Raw genomic sequence first — 14,092 nt, 5'->3', positions numbered from 1 at the left:
TGTTGCGCCGACAAAATCGGGTAAAAATCATGTAGCCTGATCCGGGCATAAGTTGCACCCATTGCTTACACACTGGGCCCTATCTTACACCCTGCACAAGGTGCATCGTGATGCTCATTGCTATCTTACACCCTTTCTACAGTCTGTTTCTAAGCAGAGCTTCTGAATATATCTACACTGATGGGCGTGGTGTTCTGGAAATGAGGTGTGTTCAGGTACATTCTGAAGTATTGGTATCTTGGCAAAATATTGTAATAACTCATTCCAAGATAGAAAAAAAAGAAATCAATTCACTCTTAATTTTCTTACAAAAGATTATCCTTGGATCAAAGGGGCTTTAATGTAATGTTCAGTTTCTTCATGGGCATTAATTTACAGAAATGCAAACTTTATTATTCTCTGGTTATGACTTTATTTTCTCATTCCCATGCTTTAATTATCTCATTCCCACACCTTAATAAGTCATGGACACGGCTTAGGATCTCATTACTACACCTTAATAAGTTGTGGCCATGCATTAGGACCTTTCCCCCTACTCCTTAATAGGACATGGCCACGAATTAGGATCTTGATCCCACGTCTTAGTAAGTTGTGGCCACAACTTAATTATCTCATTCAAAAACCTTAATTATCTCATTCCCATGCATTAGGATTTTATCCCTATGGCTTAATAAGTCATGGCCACAACTTAAGTTTTCATTCACATGCCTTAATTATCTCATTCACACACATTTGCATCTCATTCCAATGCCTTAAGAAGTCATGGCCACAACTTAACTATCTTATTTACATGCATTGGGATCTCATTCCCATGCCTTAATAAGTCGTGGCCACAACTTAATTATCTCATTCACATGCCTTAACTATCTCATTCCCACACATTAGGATCTTGTTTTCATGCCTTAATAAGTCGTGGCCACAATTGAATTTATCTTATTCACATGTCTTAATTATCTAATACCAAGCATTAGGCTCTTATTCCCAGACTTAATAAGTCATCGGCACAACTTAAGTGGTTATTTCATTCACATGCATAAGAATATTGATCCCATGCTTTAATGATTTGTGGCCAAAACTTAGTTATCTCATTCACACGCCTTAATTATCTTATTCCTATGCATTTGGATATCATTCCCACACCTTAATAAGTCATCGCCACAACTTAAGTGGTTATTTCATTCACACACATTAGGATCTTGATCCCATGCCTTAATGATTCGTGGCCAAAACTTAGTTATCTCATTCACACGCCTTAGTTATCTCATTCGTATGCATTTGGATATCGTTCCCACACCTTAATAAGTCATGGCCACAGCTTAATTATCTAATCCAAATGCAAAAGCAAGGATCTTTCTCCCACACCTTAATAAGTCATGGCTACTAAAGCATGGATCTTGATCTATGCTTTAATTAGTTGTTGCCTCGCCTTGGGATCTCATGGTGCACTGATGACTTTTGGGAATAGTAAAGTATTGCAATTTTAAAGTGCACCTTATAGTCTGAGTAATACGGTAAATTTTAAAGTAATACAGGTCAGAGTGCAGCGTTTAGAGAGTGATGTACGTTAGATGGACCTCGTCTCTCGTCTGGAAGCCGGTCTGCAGTTTAAAGATGGAGGATTAAAGGACAGTGGGGTCTGATATCTCCGCTCTCCAGCGAGGCTCAATCCACTTCAGTAATCGCAGGTTTATATTCAGAGCGTTAGCGTGTGTTCCCCCAAGATAAGAACCCGGTTCTTCCTCTCGTTTCTTCACCGCTCACGTGACCGGCCGTCTGCGTGTGATCAGCCGTATGAGAACACAACGCAGAGAGGAGATAAGAACTCGCACTTCTCTTTTTAAATCACTATCAGATTGGAGAAGGCTGTAATTCCGGTAATTAGCGCGTATAATCCGGTGCTGACATGTTTCCTGCAGCTGATAACATACGTGCAGCATGTTTACCCAACCCGAGGAGCAGAACTCCCTCCTGACCTTCTGTCTGTTGGTTTTATATACATTTATATACATTTATATACATTTATCAACCCATCTAAAATAAGAGTTCTTAAAGAAGTAAAACTAGAAAACTTCCTGTATTAACCCAGTCATTTTAGCACTGCATTACTTTCCACTTAATCTCTATATTGTAAAATGCAAACCATCACTGATTGGTTGAAACTTCACACTAGACCTCGAGCAGTTTGGACTGTGTGTCTCTCCACTCTTCCTCCAGATTCTGATCCCTTGATTTCCTTTAAATGAAATGTAAAATGTACTGATGATCAGTGATGGTTTGGAGAGACATGTCTGTCATCTGCTGCTGTTGATCCACTGTGTTTTATTATCAAGTCTAAAGTCAGTGCAGTTTTATTTTCCCACAAAATCTTACAGCACTTCATATCTTACAGCTTCTCTCTGCTGATAACAACTTTTATGGAGATGGGGATTTCATTTTCCAGCAGGACTTGGCGCACTGCCCACACTGCCTACACTGCTGCCAAAAGTACCAATTGGTCTTATTATATAATATTCAAATTTTCTGAGACACTGATTTTTGATTGTTGGGTTTTCATTGGCTGTAAGCCATAATCAACCATCAATGATATTCCAATTTTTGAGATGCTCCACTTGAAATTATGAGTTTCTTTGATTTTTACTAAAAAACATCTGGAATATAATCAAGAGGAAGATGGATGATCACAAACATCAAACAAAGCTAAACTGCTTTATTTATTTTTTTTGCGCCAGGAGTAAAGCAGCATAAAGTTATCCAAAAGCAGTGTGTAAGACTGGTGGAGGAGAACATGATGACAAGATGCATGAAAAAAACTGTGATTAAAAACCAGGGTTATTCCACCAAATATTGATTTCTGAACTCTTTAAACTTGTTTTTTTTTGTGCATTATTTGAGGTTTCAAAATCTCATTTTCTGTAAATAAATGCTCTAAATGAGAATATTTCTATTTGTAATTTGGGAGAATTGTTGTCTGTAGTTTATAGAATAAAACAACAATGTTCATTTTACTCAAACATAAACCTATAAATAGCAAAATCAGAGAAACTGATTTATTTTTTACAGAGTTGTATATATAAATGCTGTTGGTTTGGTCTGTCTGTTATCCCTCAGACCGGTAGAGACGGCTTGGTCGGTGGGTCGGTCGGTGTCCGTGCTGTGTGAGGAGCAGTGGTCAGTAGCTGGGGGCCGGTGATGGATGCTATTGATTTATTCCGGCTCTTCCTGGCGGTGGTATCGAGTGTCGGCCGCTGGGCGCTGCGCTGTAAAGTGAGAGTGGAGCTGATTGGGCTGGTAATGGGAGCCCTGACTGACCAAACACGGCCAAATAACACGCCGTCCCTCAGCCTCTTACATCGCCTCCATTACCCAGCGATCTTTACAGATTCAATCAGAGAGCAGAACACACACCCGGCGCACGGCCGGCCCACGCTCATCCCACCAGACAAGACAATAGAGCTTCAGAGCGCTGGAGGACACTCCGGGGAGTGTGTTACTGCGAATATCATCAGCTCCACTCGGGCTTTATTCAGCGTAACACTCCTCCTGTACTCTTCTACTGCCTTTACACACTGAGTTTTATATAAGAGAAATGGGTAAACTGTAAAAAACACAATTCATTAATCAGATAAATGAATTAGTCCTTTATTCGTACCCTCATTCTTTTGTAATTATGTGTGCAGCATGTGGTTTAGCATTGTCTTGTTGAAAAAATGCATGGACATCTGAGGCAGAATATGATTCTCTAAGATCTCAATCTATTTTCCTGCATTAATGCCAGATCCAACTTTTGTAGGTATTGTGATATATAACTACAAATACATATATACATATATATATATACGTATATATATATATATATATATATATATAAACTACAAATATATAACTATATTAACTACAAACCAATGATTTAAATACAGTAAATAGCTAAATAAATAAAGCAGAATATCGAAATATCACAATATGTATCTCTATACTTCAATTTGTGTTCAATATCTAATTTTTTGTTCCTATTTTTTCAGTATCTAAACATTGAAAATCTAAATATTCAGTATCTAAATATTTAGTACCTATTTTTCAGTATCTAAATACGGAGTATCTAAAGATTTATTCAGCATCCAAATGTCCTTTATCTACATTTTCAGTACCTGTTTATTCAGTACTAACTATAAAGTATCTAAATATTCAGTACCTATTTATTCAGTATCTATTTATTCAATATCTATTTATTCAGTACCTATTTATTCAGTATCTATTTATTAGTATATATGTATGCAGTATCTATTTATTCAGTACCTATTTATTCTGTATCTAAATATTGAACGTCTAAATATTCAGTATCTATTTATTCAGTACCTATTTGTTCAGTATCTATTTATTCAATATCTATTCATTTAGTATATATTTATTCAGTATCTATTTATTCAGTACCTATTTATTCAGTATCTATTTATTCAGTACGTATTTATATAGTATATAAATAAATATTCAGTACCTATTTATGCTACTCAAGTGAAAGCAGATGAAAGCAGGTAAATGAATACTTTTGGTAATATAGTGTATTAATAACACTATAATGTAGGTATTGTGATATATATGTATATGTTGGGGAGAGTTAGTCAGTTTGAGCAGCAGCAGATGAATATTTATGGAGGCGGAGCTGAAAGGCACCATCAAGGGCGAGCGGTGGTTTAATTCCAGGCGTGTAATTTTGCTCTAATGGCGACGCATTTAAAGTGTTTGCTTTTTAATGGAAGTGCGGACGGGTGTGAGGGAATATTGCGGCGCTGTCCCCCGAGGACGCATCCAGCACGTCGCATTCGTCACGCTCAGCAGATGAGTAAAGGAAAGTTTAAATAGATAAGTTAATCTTACAGGATTTATCCTTCAGAAGAGATTTAGCTTAGATCTCTTTTTGGATCTTTTAAAATATGCAATCATCTGCTTCTCCAGAGTTTCTCCTGAAATTAAAAATTATTATTATTATTATTATTATTATTATTATTATTATTATTATTATTATTATTATTATTATTATTATTATTGTTATCATGGTTGTTTTTTATTCTTTAATGCAGTGACAGCTTATTATATTGTGGGAAACATTGTGCATTGAAACATAGCTTCGTTACATCAGTTAGTTGTTGATTATCGTATTTTTCGCACTATAAGGAGCACCAGATTATAAGGCACATTATGAGACACTAGTAAGTAACAGGGTTGTCGCCATGTTTTCCTTCTAATTCAGCAGGTCTTGTTGCTAGGTGGTGTTGGGGGGACAGATTACGAAGTTAAGTAAAGCTAAGCTAAGCTTATTAAACAAAACTGTAATTTTTAAAATATATATTTTTAAGTTAAATGAGTGCTGGATGTTAATCTACACAGATTTCTCCCCTAAAAACTGTAAATTTTTGTTAGTAAAGAGCTTCTGTTTATTTACAGTAAGGTTAGATTTCCATATTTCCACTAAGGCTGGATGCAGCAGCATTAGCATTAGCAGCTAACCACTAGTGCCAGCTGCAATTAGTGCTAGTAAATGTTGCTAGCAGTCGGTACCACCTACCTTGTTTTAACACAGAAAACACACAGACTACAGTCTGATATACTCACCTCTGAACAGCTGAAAGAGCTAGCAATTAGCATGGCTAGCGGCTAATGCTAATGCTGCTCCAGAAGTGCTAGTCGGGGTTAGCAGCAGGCTACAGGCCAATAATACTTACCTGTAAACAGTTACCTCTAATAATACTTTCCTCTGATGAATTTATCCTGTGCAACAAAAGAAACTCTTGCTTTTGCTTTCCTTGTACGGTCCTGATGAGTGCCAGTTTTATCATTGTAATGTTTTTGATTGCCATAGCCATGACTGCACTTGAGGATACTTTCAATGTCATTCATGAAATTCTTCTTTTTGGGTTGGAGTCATTATTTTCCTTTTCTTAATTGAGTAGTTGTTGCTTCTCATAATCTGGATTAGAACATTACTCAAATATTCACTATTCACTGTATACCTGTAACTCTACCTCTTCACTACTTTACTTTAACTGATGCTCTCAAACACATTATTAAGAGACAAGAAATTCAAGTAATTAACTCTTGATAAGTTCAGCACAGCTGTTAACTGAAAGCCTGAATTTCAGGTGACTCTACCTCAAAAAAACTGACTGAGAAAATCCAGCAGAGAGTGATTTTAGCATTAATCTATAATGCAGAACATTTTAAAATAATAAAAATACACTGAATTTAATGTGAGGCCAATCTATTGACTGGTACTGTGTAATGTTTTACCACATATTTAAAGGTCTCGTTCCATCATTTTTATTTAAGGTCTCCGTAAAACGCAGAATCAACCGGAGATCCGATTTTAACCTACAGTTACTTACACAACACAGCTAACGCTAACTAGCTCGGTAAACAGGAGCTGTAAACAGAGTAAACAGAGCTGCTAGCTCCTCCTTAGCTATAGCTCCTAATGCTATAGCCCAGGTTCAGCGCCACCTGTGGGCGGTCCTGAGCTCTTTTAAAAAGTTACATGATACATTGTATTTTAAGTGAAAAACTGTAACAGTTGTTTTTAACACACTTTGCTAAAAAAGTACATAATTAATGTAATATTAATGTACTTTTAATGTATTTTAAGTAAGTACATAAATCTTTTAGTATATTTACAGCATACTTAGACATTTCTCAATATGTTTTAAGTACAATTAAGTCTATATTTTTTTCACCAGTGGAGTAATTTAATTTACTTTCTGAAAAGTTACGATACATTGTACTTTAAGTGAACTACTGTAACAGCTGTTTTTAACACACAGCTAAAAATGTACAAAATTCTATTTGGAAATAAGTATTTTAGAACTACATTAAACTAAAAGTGTACTTCAAAGTAGTCTTTTTCTTTTTTAAATACACTATATTGTACTTTTTAAAAAGTATGATAAAATTTTGCTTTTAAACATTTGATGAAAGTATAATATTAATGTACTTTTAATATATGTGTTATATATTTACAGCACGCTTAGACATTTCTCAATATGTTTTAAGTACATTTTGGTATATTATTTTTCACCAGGGTACACACAATACATACACACTGCAAAAAAACCCCGAAATCTTATCTTTTGACTTATTTTAAGTAATTTGAATTCAAAATTCAAACACAAAAGTCACCAGTCAAGTTATTCTGATACTTGTGTAGAAATTTAAGGTAGAAAATAAAATATTTTTGCTTGATTTGAGTCTTACTTCACTCATTTTGAGGTTTTGTCGTTGCTTATTTTAGAAATACTTTATAAGAAAATTTAGCTTACCCCATTGGCAGATTATTTTGCTTAATTTAAGCATTTATGTCTCAATTTAAATAGATTTTATCTCATTTTTGACAGTGTATTTTTTGCATAACACAGCACCAGTGTTCCGCTGTAGTGTGAGCTGGTGATTGGTTCTGTTTGCTGTGGGATTTGAGTTATTAAAGCTGTAAAATGGGTAAATTACAGTGTAATAAGTGAGCAGGGTGGGTCTCTATAGTAAACCTCTCACTCCTCAATAAACCCGACATGTGGGGTCATTAGAACCGGGCCAGGCGGTTCTGTTCGCTCTTTAATTGAATCCTGAATCAGACGGGGGTCTGTAATGAAAGAGCGAGCGATCGGGTCACGTGATCGCGGCGTTTAATGGCCTTGTGGTTTTGTATTACAGCGAGTCGGTGACCGCGAGTTTAACCCCCGCCCTCGCGCTCGCTGTACACACCCAACAAATTAGCCAAGCTAACGATTACACGCTCAGCGCTAACCACTGCTCAATCACCCCCCCCCCCCCCCCCCCGCCTTTAGCTTTAGCCATTAACCTCTCGCCACGCTTATAATAACATTACTCTATAAAACACATCCCGGGGACGTCCAACACCACCCACCATTCACCCAGAATACACCCAGAATACACCCAGAATACACCCAGAATACACCCAGCATACACCCAGAATACACCCAGCATACACCCAGAATACACCCAGCATACACACAGAATAGACCCAGCATACACCCAGAATACACCCAGCATACACCAAGAGTACACCCTCCATTCACCCAGAATACACCAAGAGTACACCCAGAATACACCCAGCATACACCCTCCATTCACTCAGAATACACCCAGAATACACTTAGAATACACTCAGAATACACCCAGCATTCACCCAGAATAGACCCAGCATACACCCTCCATTCACTCAGAATACACCCAGAATACACCCAGAATACACTTAGCATACACACAGAATACACCCAGAATACACTTAGAATACACCCAGCATACACCCTCCATTCACTCAGAATACACCCAGAATACACCCAGAATACACCCAGCATACACACAGAATACACCCAGCATACACCCAGAATACACCCAGCATACACCCTCCATTCACTCAGAATACACCCAGAATACACCCAGAATACACCCAGCATACACACAGAATACACCCAGAATACACCCAGAATACACCCAGCATACACCCTCCATTCACTCAGAATACACCCAGAATACACCCAGAATACACTTAGCATACACACAGAATACACCCAGAATACACCCTCCATTCACTCAGAATACACCCAGAATACACCCAGAATACACCCAGCATACACACAGAATACACCCAGAATACACTTAGCATACACACAGAATACACCCAGAATACACCCTCCATTCACTCAGAATACACCCAGAATACACCCAGAATACACCCAGCATACACACAGAATACACCCAGAATACACCCAGAATACACTTAGCATACACACAGAATACACCCAGCATACACCCTCCATTCACTCAGAATACACCCAGAATACACCCAGAATACACCCAGCATACACACAGAATACACCCAGAATACACTTAGAATACACCCAGCATACACCCTCCATTCACTCAGAATACACCCAGAATACACTTAGCATACACACAGAATACACCCAGAATACACTTAGCATACACACAGAATACACCCAGAATACACTTAGAATACACCCAGCATACACCCTCCATTCACTCAGAATACACCCAGAATACACCCAGAATACACCCAGCATACACACAGAATACACCCAGAATACACCCAGCATACACCCAGCATACACCCAGAATACACCCAGAATACACCCAGCATACACCAAGAGTACACCCTCCATTCACCCAGAATACACCCAGCATACACCCAGAATACACCCAGCATACACCCAGAATACACCCAGAATACACCCAGCATACACCAAGAGTACACCCTCCATTCACCCAGAATACACCAAGAGTACACCCAGAATACACCCTCCATTCACCCAGAATACACCCAGCATACACCCTCCATTCACCCAGAATACACCAAGAGTACACCCAGAATACACCCAGCATACACCCTCCATTCACTCAGAATACACCCAGAATACACTTAGAATACACTCAGAATACACCCAGCATTCACCCAGAATAGACTCAGAATACACCCAGAATACACCCAGAATACACCCAGCATACACCCTCCATTCACTCAGAATACACCCAGAATACACTTAGAATACACCCAGCATACACCCTCCATTCACTCAGAATACACCCAGCATACACCCAGAAAACTCCCAGCATACACCCTCCATTCACCCAGAATACACCCAGCATACACCCAGAAAACTCCCAGCATACACCCTCCATTCACCCAGAATACACCCAGCATACACCCAGAATACACCCTCCATTCACCCAGAATACACCCTCCATTCACTCAGAATACACCCAGAATACACCCAGCATACACCCAGAATACACCCAGAATACACCCAGCATTCACTCAGAATACACCAAGAGTACACCCAGAATACACCCAGAACACACTCAACCTGCAGCAGCAATGCTAATCAAGATTCATTAACATGGGTTTTAATCCCAAACCGTAACTTCAGTAAATTCAGTAAATAACAAAATAAATAAAAGTAGAATATCACAATATCATAATATTTATCTCTAAGAATCAATATGTATTCAGTATCTAAATATTTAGTTCCTATTTATTCAGTATGTAAATATTGAGTATCTAAATATTAAGTACCTATTTGTTCCGTATCTAAGTATTCAGTACTTATTTATTTAGTACTAAATATTGAGTATATAAATATTCAGTACCTATGTATTCAATATCTAAATATTAAGTATCTGAATATTCAGTACCTATTTATTGAGTATTTAAAATTTCAGTACCTTTGTATACAGTATTTAAATATTGAGTATCTAAATATTCAGCACCTATTTATTCAGTATTTATTTATCCAGTATCGAAATATTGCTTATCTAAATATTCAGTACCTATTTATTCAGTACTAAATATTGAGTATCTAAATGTTGAGTATCTACATCTGCATTACCTATTTATCCAGTTATAAATGTTGAGTATCTAAATATTAAATATCTATTTATTCAGTACTAAATATTGAGTATATAAATATTCAGTACCTGTTTAATGAAAATCTTAATTTTCAGTACGTATTTGTTCAGTAACTAATAAATATTTAATACCTATTTATTAAATATCCAAATATTCTTTCTATAAGTATTCAGTACATATTTATTTGGTATCGAAACATTGAGTATCTAAATATTCCGTATATATTTATTCAGTATCTAAATATTCAGAACCTATTTATTCAGTATATAATAAAAATCATCTTAATATTATGTCTAAGTATTCAGTACATATTTTTTCAGTACATATTTTTTCAGTACCTAAATATTCAGTACCTGTTTACTTTTAATTCAGTATCTAAATATTGAGTATCTTAATTTTCAGTACCTGTATATATTTTTTATTAAGTATCTAAATATTGAGTATATAAATAGTCAGTATATATCTGTTCAGTATCATATATATATATTACCGTATTTTTCGGACTATAAGGCGCACCGTATTATAAGACGCACTATCAAAGAACGCCTATTTTCTGCTATTTTTCCATACATAGGGCGCATCGCATTATAAGGCGCGTTAAGTGACACTAGAAAGGGTGCCTATATCAAAGTGAACAGGGGTGGCGCCATGTTTCCCTTCCCCCACCGGGGGTGGTCGCTTGCCGGTGGAGCGTCTCAGTATATATAAATCTAGCTCTTTCAAAGTCAAACGAGTGCTGGATATTAATCTACACAGATTCCTCTCCTGAAAACTGTTTATTTGGGTGAGTAACGTGCTTCAGTTTATTTACAGTAAGCTTAGATTTCCAGATGTCCACTAAGGCTTGCTGCACCAGCGTTAGCATAGCTATCCGCTAGCACGCTAGCTAGTCACCTAAACTAGTAAAGTTAACCCAAACTTAAACGACAGCGTTACACTGAGTAATCCTGCGTGTTCTGGTAAGACAGTGAGATATTAGCTAGCGATTCGTCCCCCGTAGCTTGTTTTAACACGGTAAACAAGCAGATTACAGGCTGATAAAACTCACCTCTGAGAGAGTTAGCGCTTAGCATCTAGCTAATGCTAGCCAGGCAAAGCAGCACAGACTTACAGGCCGATAACTCACCTCTGAACGGTGAACGCTTAGCGATTAGCATCTAACTCTAATAATACTGCTCCAGCAGTATTAAAAGTACTAAATTTAGAAAATACTGATCTCTGAACAGTGAAAAAGCTAGCTAGCTAAGCGGTTAGCATCTAGCTAATGCTATTGCTGCTCTGCACGGAGTGTGTGTTTACTGCTCCTTACACCTGACGAGTAAAATTTAGATAATACTGATCTCAGTGAATAAGCTAGCTAGCTTAGCGGTTAGCATCTAGCTAATGCTATTGCTGCTCAGCCTCGGAGCTGCACGGCTCTGGACTCTGTATAGCACTGAAACTCTCTATAACGCTGCACGGAGTGTGTGTTTACTGCTCCTTACAACCTGACGAGTAAAATCCATACAAAAGGCGCACCGTATTATAAGACGCACTGTCAATTTTTGTGAAAATTAAAAGTTTTTAAGTGCGCCTTATAGTCCGAAAAATACGGTATATATTATATTTATTATAAAATATAATAAATTACAGCGTTATTTTGAGTGTGAAGAGTTAAGAATATACTCCGTGTGTTACTGAGAGTCTCGCTGACTGTCCTGAGACCCGTCTCTCAGGATCTGCTGCAGGTCCTCAGCTGAGTATCATTACCTGTATTCATAATTAAAGGTCAGGTTGTGGTGTTAATTCTAACGCTGTATATTCAGATGATATTATTATAATTATTATTATTATTAATATTATTATTAGTAGAGGATGTTTAATACAGTTCATGTGTATCTCGGGCGGAGAAGACTTTACCTGTCAGAGCTCGTGAGACGCTGCGTCAGATAGAAATGTGACAGAAAATCGAGAATATTGAATAATTAACAGCGAGAGGGATAAAGGTACAGCCTGCTTACCATTCAGCGCTATAGAATACATGAATACGTAATGAGCTCCAGCTGAATGAATTAGTGTCCTGCTCAGATCCGCTGTGAATTCTGGGAGGAAGTCAGTGACACTGGGGATTAATTATTTATATAAGAGCAGTTCACTACATCACTGTTTACTGCAGATTTATTCTGTTTAGTGACACGCTCCGTTATCGTCACTGTCGCTGTCGCCTGACGTGACAGATCACATCTCTCTGTCTTTCCTCTGTATTGTTTTTTTAAAGACAAGTCTCTAAAGGTTACGGCAATTTCTGAAGACAATAGATATTAGATGTGTCAGAATAATTTGTAGTTTAATAAGAGAGCACTTAAAAATGATCATTTTCTTTGATTTTACCAAATTAAAAAAATCTCTGGAATATAATCAAGAGGAAGATGGATGATCACAAACCATCAAACCACCAAACTGAACTGCTTGAATTTTTACACCAGGAGTAAAGCAGCATAAAGTTATCCAAAAGCAGTGTGTAAGACTGGTGGAGGAGAACATGATGTTAAGATGCATGAAAAAAAAACTGTGATTAAAAACCAGGACTGCAAAATTTTGGTCGGCCGGTCATTCCTGGGAAGGTTCACCAGTGTTCCACCAGTGTTCCATGTTTTTTCTCCATTAGTGAATAATAGTGAATCACTGTGGTTCTCTGGAGTCTCAAAGCTTTAGAAATAAATCACTTTATAACCTTTTCCAGACTGATAAATGATCAATGAGTTTGCTTTCTTCTCATCTGTTTATGAGTTTCTTCAATTTCAGGCCTGATTGTGGTTAGTAGTGAAAATGTGATTAATCAGGGAGGATTACATTTTCACACAGAGCTAGATTGGTTTTGGTTTGATAAATGAAAGTATCATTTAAAACTTGCTTTTTATATTTACTCTTACTCATATATACTGTATATACAGTTAAAAATTAAGAGAGCACTTAAAAATGATGCGTTTCTTTGATTTTACCAAATTGAAAACCTCTGGAATATAATCAAGAGGAAGATGGATGATCACAAACCATCAAACCACCAAACTGAACTGCTTAAATTTTTGCACCAGGAGTAAAGCAGCATAAAGTTATCCAAAAGCAGTGTGTAAGACTGGTGGAGGAGAACATGATGCCAAAATGCATAAAAAAAAACTGTGATTAAAAACCAGGTTATTCCACCAAATATTGATTTCTGAACTCTTAAAACTTTATGAATATGAACTTGTTTTCTTTGCATTATTTGAGATCTGAAAGCTCTGCATCTTTTCACATTTTCTGCAAATAAATGCTTTAAATTATGATATTTTTATTTGTAATTTGGGAGAAATGTTGTCTGTAGTTTATATAATAAAACAGCAATGTTAATTTTACTCAAATATAAACCTATAAATAGGAACCGTGTGGAGCATGTGGGAGAGTGTAGTAGATGTATAGGATGGTTGTGAATCTGCTTCAACAATGCCGTCAGGGAATCTTCTGCCAATATTGCCAACATACGGCATCTTATCAGCGGCCAGGAAGCATGCCTGCACACGATTATGTTCACTAATTACTGGAATTATAATGTTTCTGCATCTGATAATCATTTTCCATGTAGCCCTGTCATATCTTACACATGCACACAGATGGCTGGTCACATGACCACTGAAGAATCCAGAA

This window comes from Astyanax mexicanus, chromosome 14 (genome assembly GCF_023375975.1).
Source record: "Astyanax mexicanus isolate ESR-SI-001 chromosome 14, AstMex3_surface, whole genome shotgun sequence".
In the NCBI taxonomy this organism is placed as follows: Eukaryota; Metazoa; Chordata; class Actinopteri; order Characiformes; family Acestrorhamphidae; genus Astyanax; species Astyanax mexicanus.
The sequence above is the reverse complement of the archived record's forward strand: the minus strand, read 5'-3'. Positions refer to the sequence as shown.